At 45.2% G+C, this 13479-nt stretch overlaps 9 non-coding genes across 9 annotated transcripts; 5 read left to right on the top strand and 4 right to left on the bottom strand.

Moving 5' to 3' along the window:
* Nucleotides 1-7415: 7415 nt before the first annotated feature.
* trnaq-cug (transfer RNA glutamine (anticodon CUG)) lies at nt 7416-7487 on the bottom strand. Its single transcript has one exon. It is a non-coding gene; the product is annotated as a tRNA-Gln (tRNA).
* A 146-nt stretch (nt 7488-7633) lies between these two features.
* trnag-ucc (transfer RNA glycine (anticodon UCC)) lies at nt 7634-7705 on the top strand. The gene has a single exon. It is a non-coding gene; the product is annotated as a tRNA-Gly (tRNA).
* Nucleotides 7706-8768: 1063 nt separating this feature from the next.
* Nucleotides 8769-8840, bottom strand: trnaq-cug (transfer RNA glutamine (anticodon CUG)). Its single transcript has one exon. It is a non-coding gene; the product is annotated as a tRNA-Gln (tRNA).
* Nucleotides 8841-8986: 146 nt separating this feature from the next.
* On the top strand, nt 8987-9058 carry trnag-ucc (transfer RNA glycine (anticodon UCC)). The gene has a single exon. It is a non-coding gene; the product is annotated as a tRNA-Gly (tRNA).
* Nucleotides 9059-10123: 1065 nt separating this feature from the next.
* On the bottom strand, nt 10124-10195 carry trnaq-cug (transfer RNA glutamine (anticodon CUG)). Its single transcript has one exon. It is a non-coding gene; the product is annotated as a tRNA-Gln (tRNA).
* Nucleotides 10196-10341: 146 nt separating this feature from the next.
* On the top strand, nt 10342-10413 carry trnag-ucc (transfer RNA glycine (anticodon UCC)). Its single transcript has one exon. It is a non-coding gene; the product is annotated as a tRNA-Gly (tRNA).
* A 1064-nt stretch (nt 10414-11477) lies between these two features.
* On the bottom strand, nt 11478-11549 carry trnaq-cug (transfer RNA glutamine (anticodon CUG)). The gene has a single exon. It is a non-coding gene; the product is annotated as a tRNA-Gln (tRNA).
* A 146-nt stretch (nt 11550-11695) lies between these two features.
* On the top strand, nt 11696-11767 carry trnag-ucc (transfer RNA glycine (anticodon UCC)). The gene has a single exon. It is a non-coding gene; the product is annotated as a tRNA-Gly (tRNA).
* A 1284-nt stretch (nt 11768-13051) lies between these two features.
* trnag-ucc (transfer RNA glycine (anticodon UCC)) lies at nt 13052-13123 on the top strand. Its single transcript has one exon. It is a non-coding gene; the product is annotated as a tRNA-Gly (tRNA).
* The last annotated feature ends 356 nt before the right edge of the window (nt 13124-13479 follow it).

The raw sequence follows: 13479 nt of genomic DNA on the forward strand, positions 1-13479 counted from the left end.
CAGTTGCTATTTCACATCTTTACAATTTTTGTTGATGTTGAAATAAACTGCTATGTTCTATGTTTCTCTTGTGTTGTTTCCATCAAGTATTTGCAGCAATAATTATTGGGACTTTGAATCACCTCCAGTGAGGTCAGACGGCTGCAGTCTGGGATTTGCTCAAGGACATTTTAACACAGTGGTCCCCAAACCACGGCCCAAGGGCCAGATACGGCCCGCCTCCACATTTGGCCCGGTCCCCTGAACAATGCCAGAGATGCATTTAGATTTTTTTTTCCATATGTGTATTTGTATTTGATAATAAAATTGATAACTAGCTATGAACTATTTTCATTATTAACTATTAAGGTATGTTCACTTGGGCTGCAACGATTAGTCAACGTTGTCGACAATAATCGATAATAGAAATAGTTGACAATGAATTCCATGGTCGACTATTGTCGCCAGACGCGTTTTTCCAACAGAGTGAGGCACCTCACTTGATTATAATCTCTGCTGAGAGTCGCTCATGCGCAATAGCCTCTCTGTCTCTGAGCGGTAACATACAGGAACGCGGCGTCAACATCAGGTACGCGTACCAAAACTTCTAAAGTTTGGTGGCAGTTTAACCTGGATATGGCGAATAAAAAGACTACTTGTAAAGGTTGCAAAGCAGACCGTGCGTATCATTGCGGTGATGCACGAACATTTAAAGGAGCCCGTCAGACAGTTGAACGAAACGGAGTAGTAAGGTTTTTATGACACACATTGTACATTTTATAAGCGTATTTTTGTTATAACAGAGAGCTCTAGCGTTATGCCAGACTGTGCCTAACAAACGTATTTTAAATTAATGAATGTTCAATAAAAGATGGATTTTTCATTGTACCCATCTTTCTTGTTTGTTCTGCCACATAATTACCGTATTTTCCGCACCATTAGGCGCACCGGATTATAAAGCGCAGTCTTAATTACAGGGTTTATTTCTGTACTTAAACCACACATAAGGCGCACCGTGTTATTAGGCGCATGCTAAAACGTACAGTAAAAAAACGACAAAGAAAGTAAAACGGTGTGGTTCGGCACTTTTATTGAACAAAGTAGTCATTCTTGTTCCACAAAACCATCAAAGCTTTCATCCTCTGTGTCAGAATTAAACAGCTGAGCCATTTCAGTTTCCAACATACCAATTTCCTCTTCTCCATCAGAATCAGACTCATCGAAGGGGTCAGCTGCTACATTGATGCCGGCTTTGACAAAAGCTCTTAAAATTAATGAAGGCGGTATCGTAGCCCATGCGTCTACAATCCACCCGCATATGGTCGCATAACTTGCCCGCCGCTGCCTCATCGTCTTTGTAAAAGAATGTTCGCCTTCCGTCATCCAGCGCTCCCACGCAGCCCGCGATTTGACTTTAAAAGCCCTATTCACACCAACGTCCAGCAGCTGAAGTTCTTTTGTGAGTCCGCCCGGGATGATGGCAAGCTCTGAGTTTACCTGCTTAATGCGTTGTTTTACGCTCTCTGTTAGGTGGGCGTGCATGGAATCACATATAAGCAGAGATGGTGAAGTGTGAAAAAACCCATCCGGCCTCCTAACATACACTTCGCTCACCCATTCTTTCATTTTTTTCTTCATCCATCCAGCCCTTTTGATTTGCCTTTACCACAACTCCGGCCGGAAACGCTTCTTTTGGCACCGTCTTTCTCTTAAAAATCACCATTGGTGGCAATTTCTGTCCATTTCCCAGGCAGCCGAGAACCACGGTGAACGAAGACTTTTTGTGCCCCGTCGTTCGTATCGCAACCGTACTGGACCCCTTTTTCGCTACGGTATGTGTCAAAGGGATGTCGAAAGTCAGCGGGATCTCATCCATGTTAGTGATGTGGCTGAGGGCGATGTTTTTGCCGTTGATCTTGTCACGGCAGTAGCTGCGGAAGATGGCCGGCCTTTCCTGGTAATCCGCGGGAAGTTGCTGCGCCACGGTTGTTCTCGCGCGTATAGAGAGATGCCGCCTCCGCATGAAGCGAAAACACCAAGACGAACCTCCTTGGAAGTGCTCAATGTTCATTTCCTTAGCAATCGCTTTGGCCTTTAGTCGAATGGTGACTGTAGATACGCCCCTTCCTGCTGTTCGCTGTTCCAAAACCCACTGTTCCACTCGATCTTCCAGCTCGGGCCACCTTGCTTTGTTTCCGCGGAAACTCAGCTTCGGCTTCTTAACCTGGCGCAGTTCACTTTCTTGTTTCCTCCACTTTCTCACCATAGACTCATTCACATTAAACTGTCTTGCTGACGCTCTATTGCCATTTTCAGCCGCATATTCGATGGCCTGCAGTTTAAAGTGAACCTCATATGCGTTTCGCTTGCTCGGTGCCATTTTAGGAGGTCCTTACACAACTATCGGTAACAGCGATTTGCGGCGCACCTCTGCTTTACATTAACCATAGGTGCGCCGCTAATCGATGGGCGGGGCATTTACCGTAGTGCACCCACCTAAGGCGCACAGCAGATTTTGGAATTTGGTCCACACATAAGACGCACCGGGTTAAAAGGCGCACCGTCGATTTTTTAGAAAATTTTAGACTTTTAGGTGCGCCTTATGGTACGAAAAATACGGTAAATCAACTTCATGCCAAATTTAAGAAAAAATTAATAATTATCTGATTAGTCGACTAATCGTTTCAATAGTCGGTGACTAGTGGACTATTGAAATAGTCGTTAGTTGCAGCCTGAATGTTCACACCAAACGCAACGCAAATTTTCACGTCACTTTATTGGTGCGAATTTGATCGCTGGATCAATGTGTTTATATTCGCGAATAAAGCGACGCGAAAATTCACATTGCCGTTTGGTGTGAACACACAGTCAGTTACTAACTATTTCATACACGCATAGAGGGTGACATTCTATTCCACCCTTCTGCAGTCTGTGCCCCTATCTGGCAACCCCCAGAAAAAAATCCTAGACCCGAACCCAGAGAGGGTTGTTTGGTAGTGTCATTATATATTTCCTGACTTTTTTTCTGTACAACAGAACAGCAGACTTTGCAGTCTTCGCTTCTTTTGTTGGTGCTGTCTTGTTTGTTTGTTTGTTTTTTTTATAACCAAACGTAATTACGGCTGCACAGTGGTGCAGTGGTCAGCACTGTCGCCTCACAGAGAGAAGGTTCCGGGTTTGAGTCCCGGCTCAGGCCGCGGGATCTTTCTGTGTGGAGTTTGCATGTTCTCCCCGTGCCTGCGTGGGTTCTCTCCGGGTACTCTGGCTTCCTCCCACAGTCCAAAGACATGCATTTGGGGACTAGGCTAAATGGACACTCTAAATTGACCGTAGGTGTGGCTGTGAGTGTGAATGGTTGTTCGTCTCTGTATGTTGGCCCTGCGATGGACTGGCGACCTGTCCAGGGTGAACCCCGCCTCTCGCCCAAAGATGCTGGGATAGGCTCCAGCCCCCCCGCGACCCTTAATTGAAAGGAATATGCGGTAGACGATGAATGAATGAAACGTAATTACAAAGGGTACAGCAGCTGCAGGTGTACTGGTCGCCAACATGTTACCGTCATCCGAAGTAAGAGTGTGTGAGGCGCGCACCCACTGCGTAATATGGTTATTACGGTGACAAAAAGGAGAGAATGACATTAATGTAACCCTTATGAGGAAAATGAGTAACATAAATTATTACAGTAACTTAAACTAATGGCCAGATAACAGAAGATCCAGGTTTGACTACGGAGCCCAGGATTAACAATGACACCAGGACAGACACAGAAACTGTGAGGCTTTTAAGGAACAGTATGCTTCCCTATTAATTACAGTGGGAAGACAGTATGAACACAGGAAATATACAAAACTACCTTACCCAGGTAAGTATGGAAAATAACAAACCAAGTTAAAATAAAAAATTGTTTTTGCAGCTGCTTGAGTATATTTTTATTGTTTGTGCAGTTCACTTAACTGGGTGTGCACCTTCCAGGTGGCGGTCAGTCACGCCACCCTACTGTGTGTGGTGGTGTGTATATATATTTAAAAGTGAAAAAAGGATTCAATTCTGCGGTCGTAGGTCTAATGATCCTCCAGGGTCTGGCTCGCCATCAACATCACTCTGGCTCCGACTACCAGGCAGGTCCGGTCCAAGTCCAAGGGTCTCTCAAAAAACCTGACCTACGATAAAGGATCAGAACACATACTTCCATTTTCTCAGATCTCAAAGCAGGAATTATTTAACATAAATCACTAAAAGTTTATATTGATTCTGTAGATAATATTTGCTTGAACTGAACTCCTATTATCCATCCATCCATCCATCGTCGTCTTCCGCTTATTCCTTACAAGTAAGGGTCGCGGGGGGGCTGGAGCCTATCCCAGCATCTATGTGTGAGAGGCGGGGTACACCCTGGACAGGTCGCCAGTCCATCGCAGGGCCAACATACAGAGACGAACAACCAGTCACACTCATATTCATACCTATGTCAATTTAGAGAATCCAATCAGCCTCATCCCCAAATTGCATGTCTTTGGACTGTGGGAGGAAGCCAGAGTACCAGAGAGAACCCACACAGGCACGGGGCGAACATGCAGACTCCACACAGAAAGATCCCACACCTTAACCGGGACTCGAACCCGAAACCTTCTTGCTGTGAGGCCACAGTGCTAACCACTGCACAGCTCATAATATAATATCACAATTGCTTAATAGCAAAAATAATTAACTCAAAATATAATGTTATGATATCAAAATAATTAAGTTTTCACTCTTAACAACAGTATTATAATTTGATGGTCTTCACAAAGCATTTAACATATTCACATAGCATTTAACATATTAATAAACACAAATAACCAAGATATAAAACCTTTTTGCAATGTTCACAGAGGGTAAACATGACTTACTGTGCTTAAAATGCACAAATAAAGCATCAGACACACACACAGTACACCACAACTCAAGACAAAAACCCAACAATAGTGCAAATAATTTGTCTCATAGGGACATTTAAAATACTGCATCAGTGCTTAATGCATCAGTGCTTGGTGTGTGTGTGTCAGCCTAGCAGTGCTACCGAGAACTGGAACTAGTTTTTCGCCATTAGCATCTGTGCGAGCTGGGAGCTCGTGAAATAAGCAGCTGTGTTGAATTAGTGGTTTAGCATTTAGCAGTTAGCATGACAGGACGACTGCCTACCAATGCGATTTCCTTCCGAGCGAGGCCTCCAGCTGCACTCCTGCAGGTCCGGTCGTCTGGGGAGATTCCACTGTAGATATTCTTCCCAGTTTTTATCAGTTTTGAGAGTTTAATCCACTTTCTTGCATTGACTGTCCTGATATGGGGGTCGTGTCCAAAGCATGGCTGCTCTCTCTCTTCCAGAGACTTAGATGGAAGTGAATTTGGGCCAGCAGGATCACAGGGCGTGTTTGTTCTCATGATTAATATTCTGTTTTTTAATGAAACATAAGTATTTTTAATACAAAACTATTTTAAATGCAGATTTTTAGCCCAACATTGCAGTTTGTACTACATGAATTATTACTTATATTTTTTCTGTCACATATTTTTAACCTGGGTTACATTAAGCTCGTCAGACGTTGCAAAGTTTTCTCAATGTTAATACGCCGGCTTTGGTAAAGCTTGGAAAACTTGGGGTCCTCCTACAGGGTAAACCATGGCAAACCTACTTGGAAGGACACATGGTGTTTTGGTGAGAATGGCAGACTTCTGAGCTGTTGACAAGGGTTTGATTCCCAGCCAATGCATCAGTATAGTATAATAACACAGCTGTGGGAAAACTTGGAAAACTAGGGTTCCTCCTAGAGGGTAAACCAAGGGTGATTTTTCAAGTTAGATATGAAAAACTGTGGTACAGACTTTCAGTACATGCTTTGTTTCTACAATTAAATTCTCAGGTTAGGAAATTTGCAAGGCGATATCAGTAAATTGTACAGGGCAGTGGAACTTCTCGCTGGGCCTTTTTTTTCCACTTGAGGTGTGCTTTTCATCCATATCAACGTCTGTAACGAGTGATTGCTTCTGCAGGTTAAAAAGCAGACTCCAAATGAGGTCCCACTGAGATTGGATCTCATGGCTTTTAAAACCCAGGAGACTGAGCTTGACATGGGTGCTTGTGCTGACAGATGTAATGGACCGTGGTGTGAGCTCTGCCCCACAAAATCATCCCTTTTACGTCTACCTTGTGAGTTAAGGGTGGAAGTGGAGCATGTTTTTGACCCAATTATATTGTGACATGAATGTCATGTGAACCTTGAATAGGCATATGGTGCATTGGTGGTATGGTGATGAGCAAAGCTGTCTTCCAAACAGTTGATCTGGGTTCGACTCCTGGCCAAAGTGTTAGTATAGGATAGTGACACAGCATGGAAAAGTTGAGGTCCTCCTGCGTGGGAAATCTTGGTTGGCTTAACAATCAGATCGGGCGAAATTTGGGAGTGACTCTCAGGAAGTACTTTCTTTCTACAATTAAAGTCTCAGCGTAGGCAATTTGCACTCTTCTATGGCATTTTTCTGGATCTCATGGCTTTTACAACCCAGGAGATTGAGCTTGGCTTGGGTGCTTGCGCTGACAGATGTAATTGAGCGGGGTCATGTGAGTTCTGCCCGTCAACATCATCCCTTTCACGTCTATCTTGCTAGTTAATAATTATCTCAATACCACATGTCCTGTCCATGTCAAAATCGGGACCTCCATGCGGTGTTGACCATTCTCCCATTCCTTCCTTTTGAAAAGTGTGGGGGTATAATTTTTTTCTTTTGTGTCAGGAAGATTAAAGGCTTGAAAATAGGAGACATCCCAAGTCTTCTATTAAAGAAGGTACCGCTGATTTCGTGATACGGAGAAAAGAGGCTATTGAGAACAAAAGATGTTAAAAAGGAGCAAATGGGAGAGGTGCTTTTCCATGGAAACGAGGAGGACAGTGGAGCTAAACGCTCGTCAGCTGGATTGGCAGGAAAGGTTCCCCTGCGAATGTCATCATAGCAAGAAGGTGGGGTTCTACAATGCATGTGGTAGCAAATAATGAGCTGGCAGTCCATCACCTTGACCTCTCGGCATTCTTGTCTTTGGACTGTGCTCACATTCTGCCCACCCATCAACTAAAAAGGTGTCCGTCAATGCCAACGATAGCACCTCACCTTAAGCCAGATTTCCTTATCGCTCGAGTGCAGTGGTTGAAGGTGGTGTCATCGGCCATACACTATTCACATGAATTTGAGACTGTCCATGGAAGAGATGGCTGCCGTTTTGGTGGCCAGGAAGATGCAACAGGAAGAAGTAACGCTGAGTTGACGGAAAATTGTGTGCGTTGTACAGGGAAGCGGAACTTCTCTCTGGGCCTTTTTTTGGCCCTTTTGATGTGTGCTTTTAATCGATTTTAACGTCTGTAACCAGTGATTGCTTCAGCAGGTTAAACAGCAGACTCCAAACGAGGTCCCACCGAGACTTGAACTCGGATCACTGGATTCAGAGTCCAGAGAGCTGACCATTACACCATGGAGCCCAAGGGTGCTCTGCGGCTAGCGTTTGATGCCTGCTTTTCTGGCGGGTTATCACACCTTCAGCAATGAACAGGTGAAAATTGAGTCTATTTTTGACCCAATTATCTTGTGACATGAAGCTTATGTCGTCCTTGAAGGGGCATGTGGTGCATTGGTGGTATAGTGGTGAGCATAGCTGCCTTCCAAGCAGTTGACCCGGGTTCGATTCCCGGCCAATGCATTAGTATAGCATAGTGACACAGCGTGGGAAACCTTGACCTCCTTTTCAATCAGATCGGGCGAAATTTGGGACTGACTCTCAGCAAGTACTTTCTTTCTACAATTAAAGTCTCAGCGTAGGCAATTTGCACTCTTCAATGGCATTTTTCTGGATCTCATGGCTTTTACAACCCAGGAGATTGAGCTTGGCTTGGTTGCCTGCGCTGACAGATGTAATTGAGCGGGGTCATGTTAGTTCTGCATGTCAACCTCATCCCTTTCACGTCTACCTTGCTAGTTAATAATTGTCTCTATACCACATGTCCTGTCCATGACGACATCGGGAACTCCATGCGGTGTTGACAATTCTCCCATTCCGTCCTTTTGAAAAGTGTGGGGGTATTATTTTTGCTTTTGTGTCAGGAAGATTAAAGGCTTGAAAATAGGAGACATCCCAAGTCTTCTATGAAAGAAGGTACCACTTATTTTTGTTACTGAGAAAAGAGCCTATTGAGAATAACGATGTCAAAAAGGAGCAAATGGGAGAGGTTCTTTTCCATGGAAAGGAGGAGGACAGTGGACCTAAACGCTCGTCAGCTGGATTGGCAGGAAAGGTTCCCCTGCGAATGTCATCATAGCAAGAAGGTGGGGTTCTACAATGCATGTGGTAGCAAATAATGAGCTGGCAGTCCATCACCTTGACCGCTCGGCATTCTTGTCTTTGGACTGTGCTCACATTCTGCCCACCCATCAACTAAAAAGGTGTCCGTCAATGCCAACGACAGAACCTCACCTTAAGCCAGATTTCCTTATCGCTCGAGTGCAGTGGTTGAAGGTGGTGTAATCGGCCATGCACTATTCACATGAATTTGAGACTGTCCATGGAAGAGATGGCTGCCGTTTTGGTGGCCAGGAAGATCCAACATGAAGAAGCAACGCTGAGTTGACGGAAAATGCTGTGCGTTGTACAGGGAAGCGGAACTTCTCTCGGGGCCTTTTTTTGCCCCTCTTGATGTGTGTTTTTAATCTATTTTAACGTCTGTAACCAGTGATTGCTTCAGCAGGTTAAAGAGCAGACTCGAACGAGGTTCCACCGAGACTTGAACTCGGATCACTGGATTCAGAATCCAGAGTGCTGACCATTACACCATGGAACCCAAGGGTGCCCTGCGGCTAGCGTTTGATGCCTGCTTTTATGGCGGGTTTTAAAACCTTCAGCAATGAACAGGTGAAAATTGAGCCTATTTTTGACCCAATTATCTTGTGACATTAAGCTTATGTCGTCCAGGAAGGGGCATGTGGTGCATTGGTGGTATAGTGGTGAGCATAGCTGCCTTCCAAGCAGTTGACCTGAGTTCGATTCCCGGCCAATGCATTAGTATAGCATAGTGACACAGTGTGGGAAACCTTGGCCTCCTTTACAATCAGATCGGGTGAAATTTGGGACTGACTCTCAGGAAGTACTTTCTTTCTACAATTAAAGTCTCAGCGTAGGCAATTTGCACTCTTCTATGGCATTTTTCTGGATCTCATGGCTTTTACAACCCAGGAGATTGAGCTTGGCTTGGGTGCTTGCGCTGACAGATGTAATTGAGCGGGGTCATGTGAGTTCTGCCCGTCAACATCATCCCTTTCACGTCTACCTTGCTAGTTAATGATTATCTCCATACCACATGTCCTGTCCATGTCAAAATCGGCACCTCCATGCGGTGTTGACCATTCTCCCATTCCGTCCTTTTGAAAAGTGTGGGGGTATTATTTTAACTTTTGTGTCAGAAAGATTAAAGGCTTGAAAATAGGAGACATCCCAAGTCTTCTATGAAAGAAGGTACCGCTGATTTCGTGTTACGGAGAAAAGAGGCTATTGAGAACAAAAGATGTTAAAAAGGAGCAAATGGGAGAGGTGCTTTTCCATGGAAATGAGGAGGACAGTGGACCTAAACGCCCGTCAGCTGGATTGGCAGGAAAGTTTCCCCTGCGAATGTCATCATAGCAAGAAGGTGGGGTTCTACAATGCATGTGGTAGCAAATAATGAGCTGGCATTCCATCACCTTGACCGCTCGGCATTCTTGTCTTTGGACTGTGCTCACATTCTGCCCACCCATCAACTAAAAAGGTGTCCGTGAATGCCAACAATAGCACCTCACCTTAAGCCAGATTTCCTTATCGCTCGAGTGCAGTGGTTGAAGGTGGTGTAATCGGCCATGCACTATTCACATGAATTTTAGACTGTCCTTGGAAGAGATGGCTGCTGTTTTGGTGGTCAGGAAGATGCGGCAGGAAGAAGTAACGCTGAGTTGACAGAAATTGCCGTGTGTTGTACAGGGAAGCGGAACTTCTCGCGGGGCCATTTTTGCCCCTCTTTATGTGTGCTTTTCATCCATTTCAACATCTGTAACCAGTGATTTCTTCAGCAGGTTAAACAGCAGACTCCAAACGAGGTCCCACCGAGACTTGAACTCTGATCACTGGATTCAGAGTCCAGAGTGCTGACCATTACACCATGGAACCCAAGGGTGCCCTGCGGCTAGCGTTTGATGCCTGCTTTTATGGCGGGTTTTCACACCTTCAGCAATGAACAGGTGAAAATTGAGCCTATTTTTGACCCAATTATCTTGTGACATGAAGGTTATGTCGTCCTTGAAGAGGCATGTGGTGCATTGGTGGTATAGTGGTGAGCGTAGCTGCCTTCCAAGCAGTTGACCTGGGTTCGATTCCTGGCCAATGCATTAGTATAGCATAGTGACACAGTGTGGGAAATGTTGGCCTCCTTTTCAATCAGATCGGGCGAAATTTGGGACTGACTCTCAGGAAGTACTTTCTTTCTACAATTAAAGTCTCAGCGTAGGCAATTTGCACTCTTCTATGGCATTTTTCTGGATCTCATGGCTTTTACAACCCAGGAGATTGAGCTTGGCTTGGGTGCTTGCGCTGACAGATGTAATTGAGCGGGGTCATGTGAGTTCTGCCCGTCAACATCATCCCTTTCACGTCTACCTTGCTAGTTAATGATTATCTCAATACCACATGTCCTGTCCATGTCAAAATCGGCACCTCCATGCGGTGTTGACCATTCTCCCATTCCGTCCTTTTGAAAAATGTGGGGGTATTATTTTAACTTTTGTGTCAGAAAGATTAAAGGCTTGAAAATAGGAGACAGCCCAAGTCTTCTATGAAAGAAGGGACCACTTATTTTTTGTTACGGAGAAAAGAGCCTATTGAGAATAACGATGTTAAAAAGGAGCAAATGGGAGAGGTTCTTTTCCATGGAAAGGAGGAGGACAGTGGACCTAAACGCTCGTCAGCTGGATTGGCAGGAAAGGTTCCCCTGCGAATGTCATCATAGCAAGAAGGTGGGGTTCTACAATGCATGTGGTAGCAAATAATGAGCTGGCAGTCCATCACCTTGACCTCTCGGCATTCTTGTCTTTGGACTGTGCTCACATTCTTCCCACCCATCAACTAAAAAGGTGTCCGTCAATGCCAACGACAGCACCTCACCTTAAGCCAGATTTCCTTATCGCTCGAGTGCAGTGGTTGAAGGTGGTGTAATCGGCCATGCACTATTCACATGAATTTGAGACTGTCCTTGGAAAAGATGGCTGCCGTTTTGGTGGTCAGGAAGATGCGGCAGGAAGAAGTAACGCTGAGTTGACAGAAAATGCTGTGTGTTGTACAGGGAAGCGGAACTTCTCGCGGGGCAATTTTTGCCCCTCTTTATGTGTGCTTTTCATCCATTTCAACATCTGTAACCAGTGATTTCTTCAGCAGGTTAAACAGCAGACTCCAAACGAGGTCCCACCGAGACTTGAACTCGGATCACTGGATTCAGAGTCCAGAGTGCTGACCATTACACCATGGAACCCAAGGGTGCCCTGCGGCTAGCGTTTGATGCCTGCTTTTCTGGCGGGTTTTCACACCTTCAGCAATGAACAGGTGAAAATTGAGCCTATTTTTGACCCAATTATCTTGTGACATGAAGCTTATGTCATCCTTGAAGGGGCATGTGGTGCATTGGTGGTATAGTGGTGAGCATAGCTGCCTTCCAAGCAGTTGACCCGGGTTCGATTCCTGGCCAATGCATTAGTATAGCATAGTGACACAGTGAGGGAAACCTTGGCCTCCTTTTCAATCAGATCGGGCAAAATTTGGGACTGACTCTCAGGAAGTACTTTCTTTCTACAATTAAAGTCTCAGCGTAGGCAATTTGCACTCTTCTAAAGCATTTTTCTGGATCTCATGGCTTTTACAACCCAGGAGATTGAGCTTGGCTTGGGTGCTTGCGCTGACAGATGTAATTGAGCGGGGTCATGTGAGTTCTGCCCGTCAACATCATCCCTTTCACGTCTACCTTGCTAGTTAATAATTATCTCAATACCACATGTCCTGTCCATGTCAAAATCGGCACCTCCATGCGGTGTTGACCATTCTCCCATTCCGTCCTTTTGAAAAGTGTGGGGGTATTATTTTAACTTTTGTGTCAGAAAGATTAAAGGCTTGAAAATAGGAGACATCCCAAGTCTTCTATGAAAGAAGGTACCGCTGATTTCGTGTTACGGAGAAAAGAGCCTATTGAGAACAAAAGATGTTAAAAAGGAGCAAATGGGAGAGGTGCTTTTCCATGGAAACGAGGAGGACAGTGGAGCTAAACGCTCGTCAGCTGGATTGGCAGGAAAGGTTCCCCTGCGAATGTCATCATAGCAAGAAGGTGGGGTTCTACAATGCATGTGGTAGCAAACAATGAGCTGGCAGTCCATCACCTTGACCTCTCGGCATTCTTGTCTTTGGACTGTGCTCACATTCTGCCCACCCATCAACTAAAAAGGTGTCCGTCAATGCCAACGATAGCACCTCACCTTAAGCCAGATTTCCTTATCGCTCGAGTGCAGTGGTTGAAGGTGGTGTCATCGGCCATACACTATTCACATGAATTTGAGACTGTCCATGGAAGAGATGGCTGCCGTTTTGGTGGCCAGGAAGATGCAACAGGAAGAAGTAACGCTGAGTTGACGGAAAATTGTGTGCGTTGTACAGGGAAGCGGAACTTCTCTCTGGGCCTTTTTTTGCCCCTCTTGATGTGTGCTTTTAATCCATTTTAACGTCTGTAACCAGTGAATGCTTCAGCAGGTAAAACAGCAGACTCCAAACGAGGTCCCACCAAGACTTGAACTCAGATCACTGGATTCAGAGTCCAGAGGGCTGACCATTACACCATGGAGCCCAAGGGTGCTCTGCGGTTAGCGTTTGATGCCTGCTTTTCTGGCGGGTTATCACACCTTCAGCAATGAACAGGTGGAAATTGAGTCTATTTTTGACCCAATTATCTTGTGACATGAAGCTTATGTCGTCCTTGAAGCGGCATGTGGTGCATTGGTGGTATAGTGGTGAGCATAGCTGCCTTCCAAGCAGTTGACCTGGGTTCGATTCCCGGCCAATGCATTAGTATAGCATAGTGACACAGTGTGGGAAACCTTGACCTCCTTTTCAATCAGATCGGGCGAAATTTGGGAGTGACTCTCAGCAAGGACTTTCTTTATACAATTAAAGTCTCAGCGTAGGCAATTTGCACTCTTCAATGGCATTTTTCTGGATCTCATGGCTTTTACAACCCAGGAGATTGAGCTTGGCTTGGTTGCCTAGGCTGACAGATGTAATTGAGCGGGGTCATGTGAGTTCTGCATGTCAACATCATCCCTTTCACGTCTACCTTGCTAGTTAATAATTGTCTCTATACCACATGTCCTGTCCATGACAACATCGGGACCTCCATGCGGTGTTGACCATTCTCCCATTCC

This window comes from Aulostomus chinensis, chromosome 9 (assembly GCF_037954235.1).
Source record: "Aulostomus chinensis isolate RoL2024-O1b breed Wild chromosome 9, RoL_Achi_v1.0, whole genome shotgun sequence".
NCBI lineage: Eukaryota > Metazoa > Chordata > Actinopteri > Syngnathiformes > Aulostomidae > Aulostomus > Aulostomus chinensis.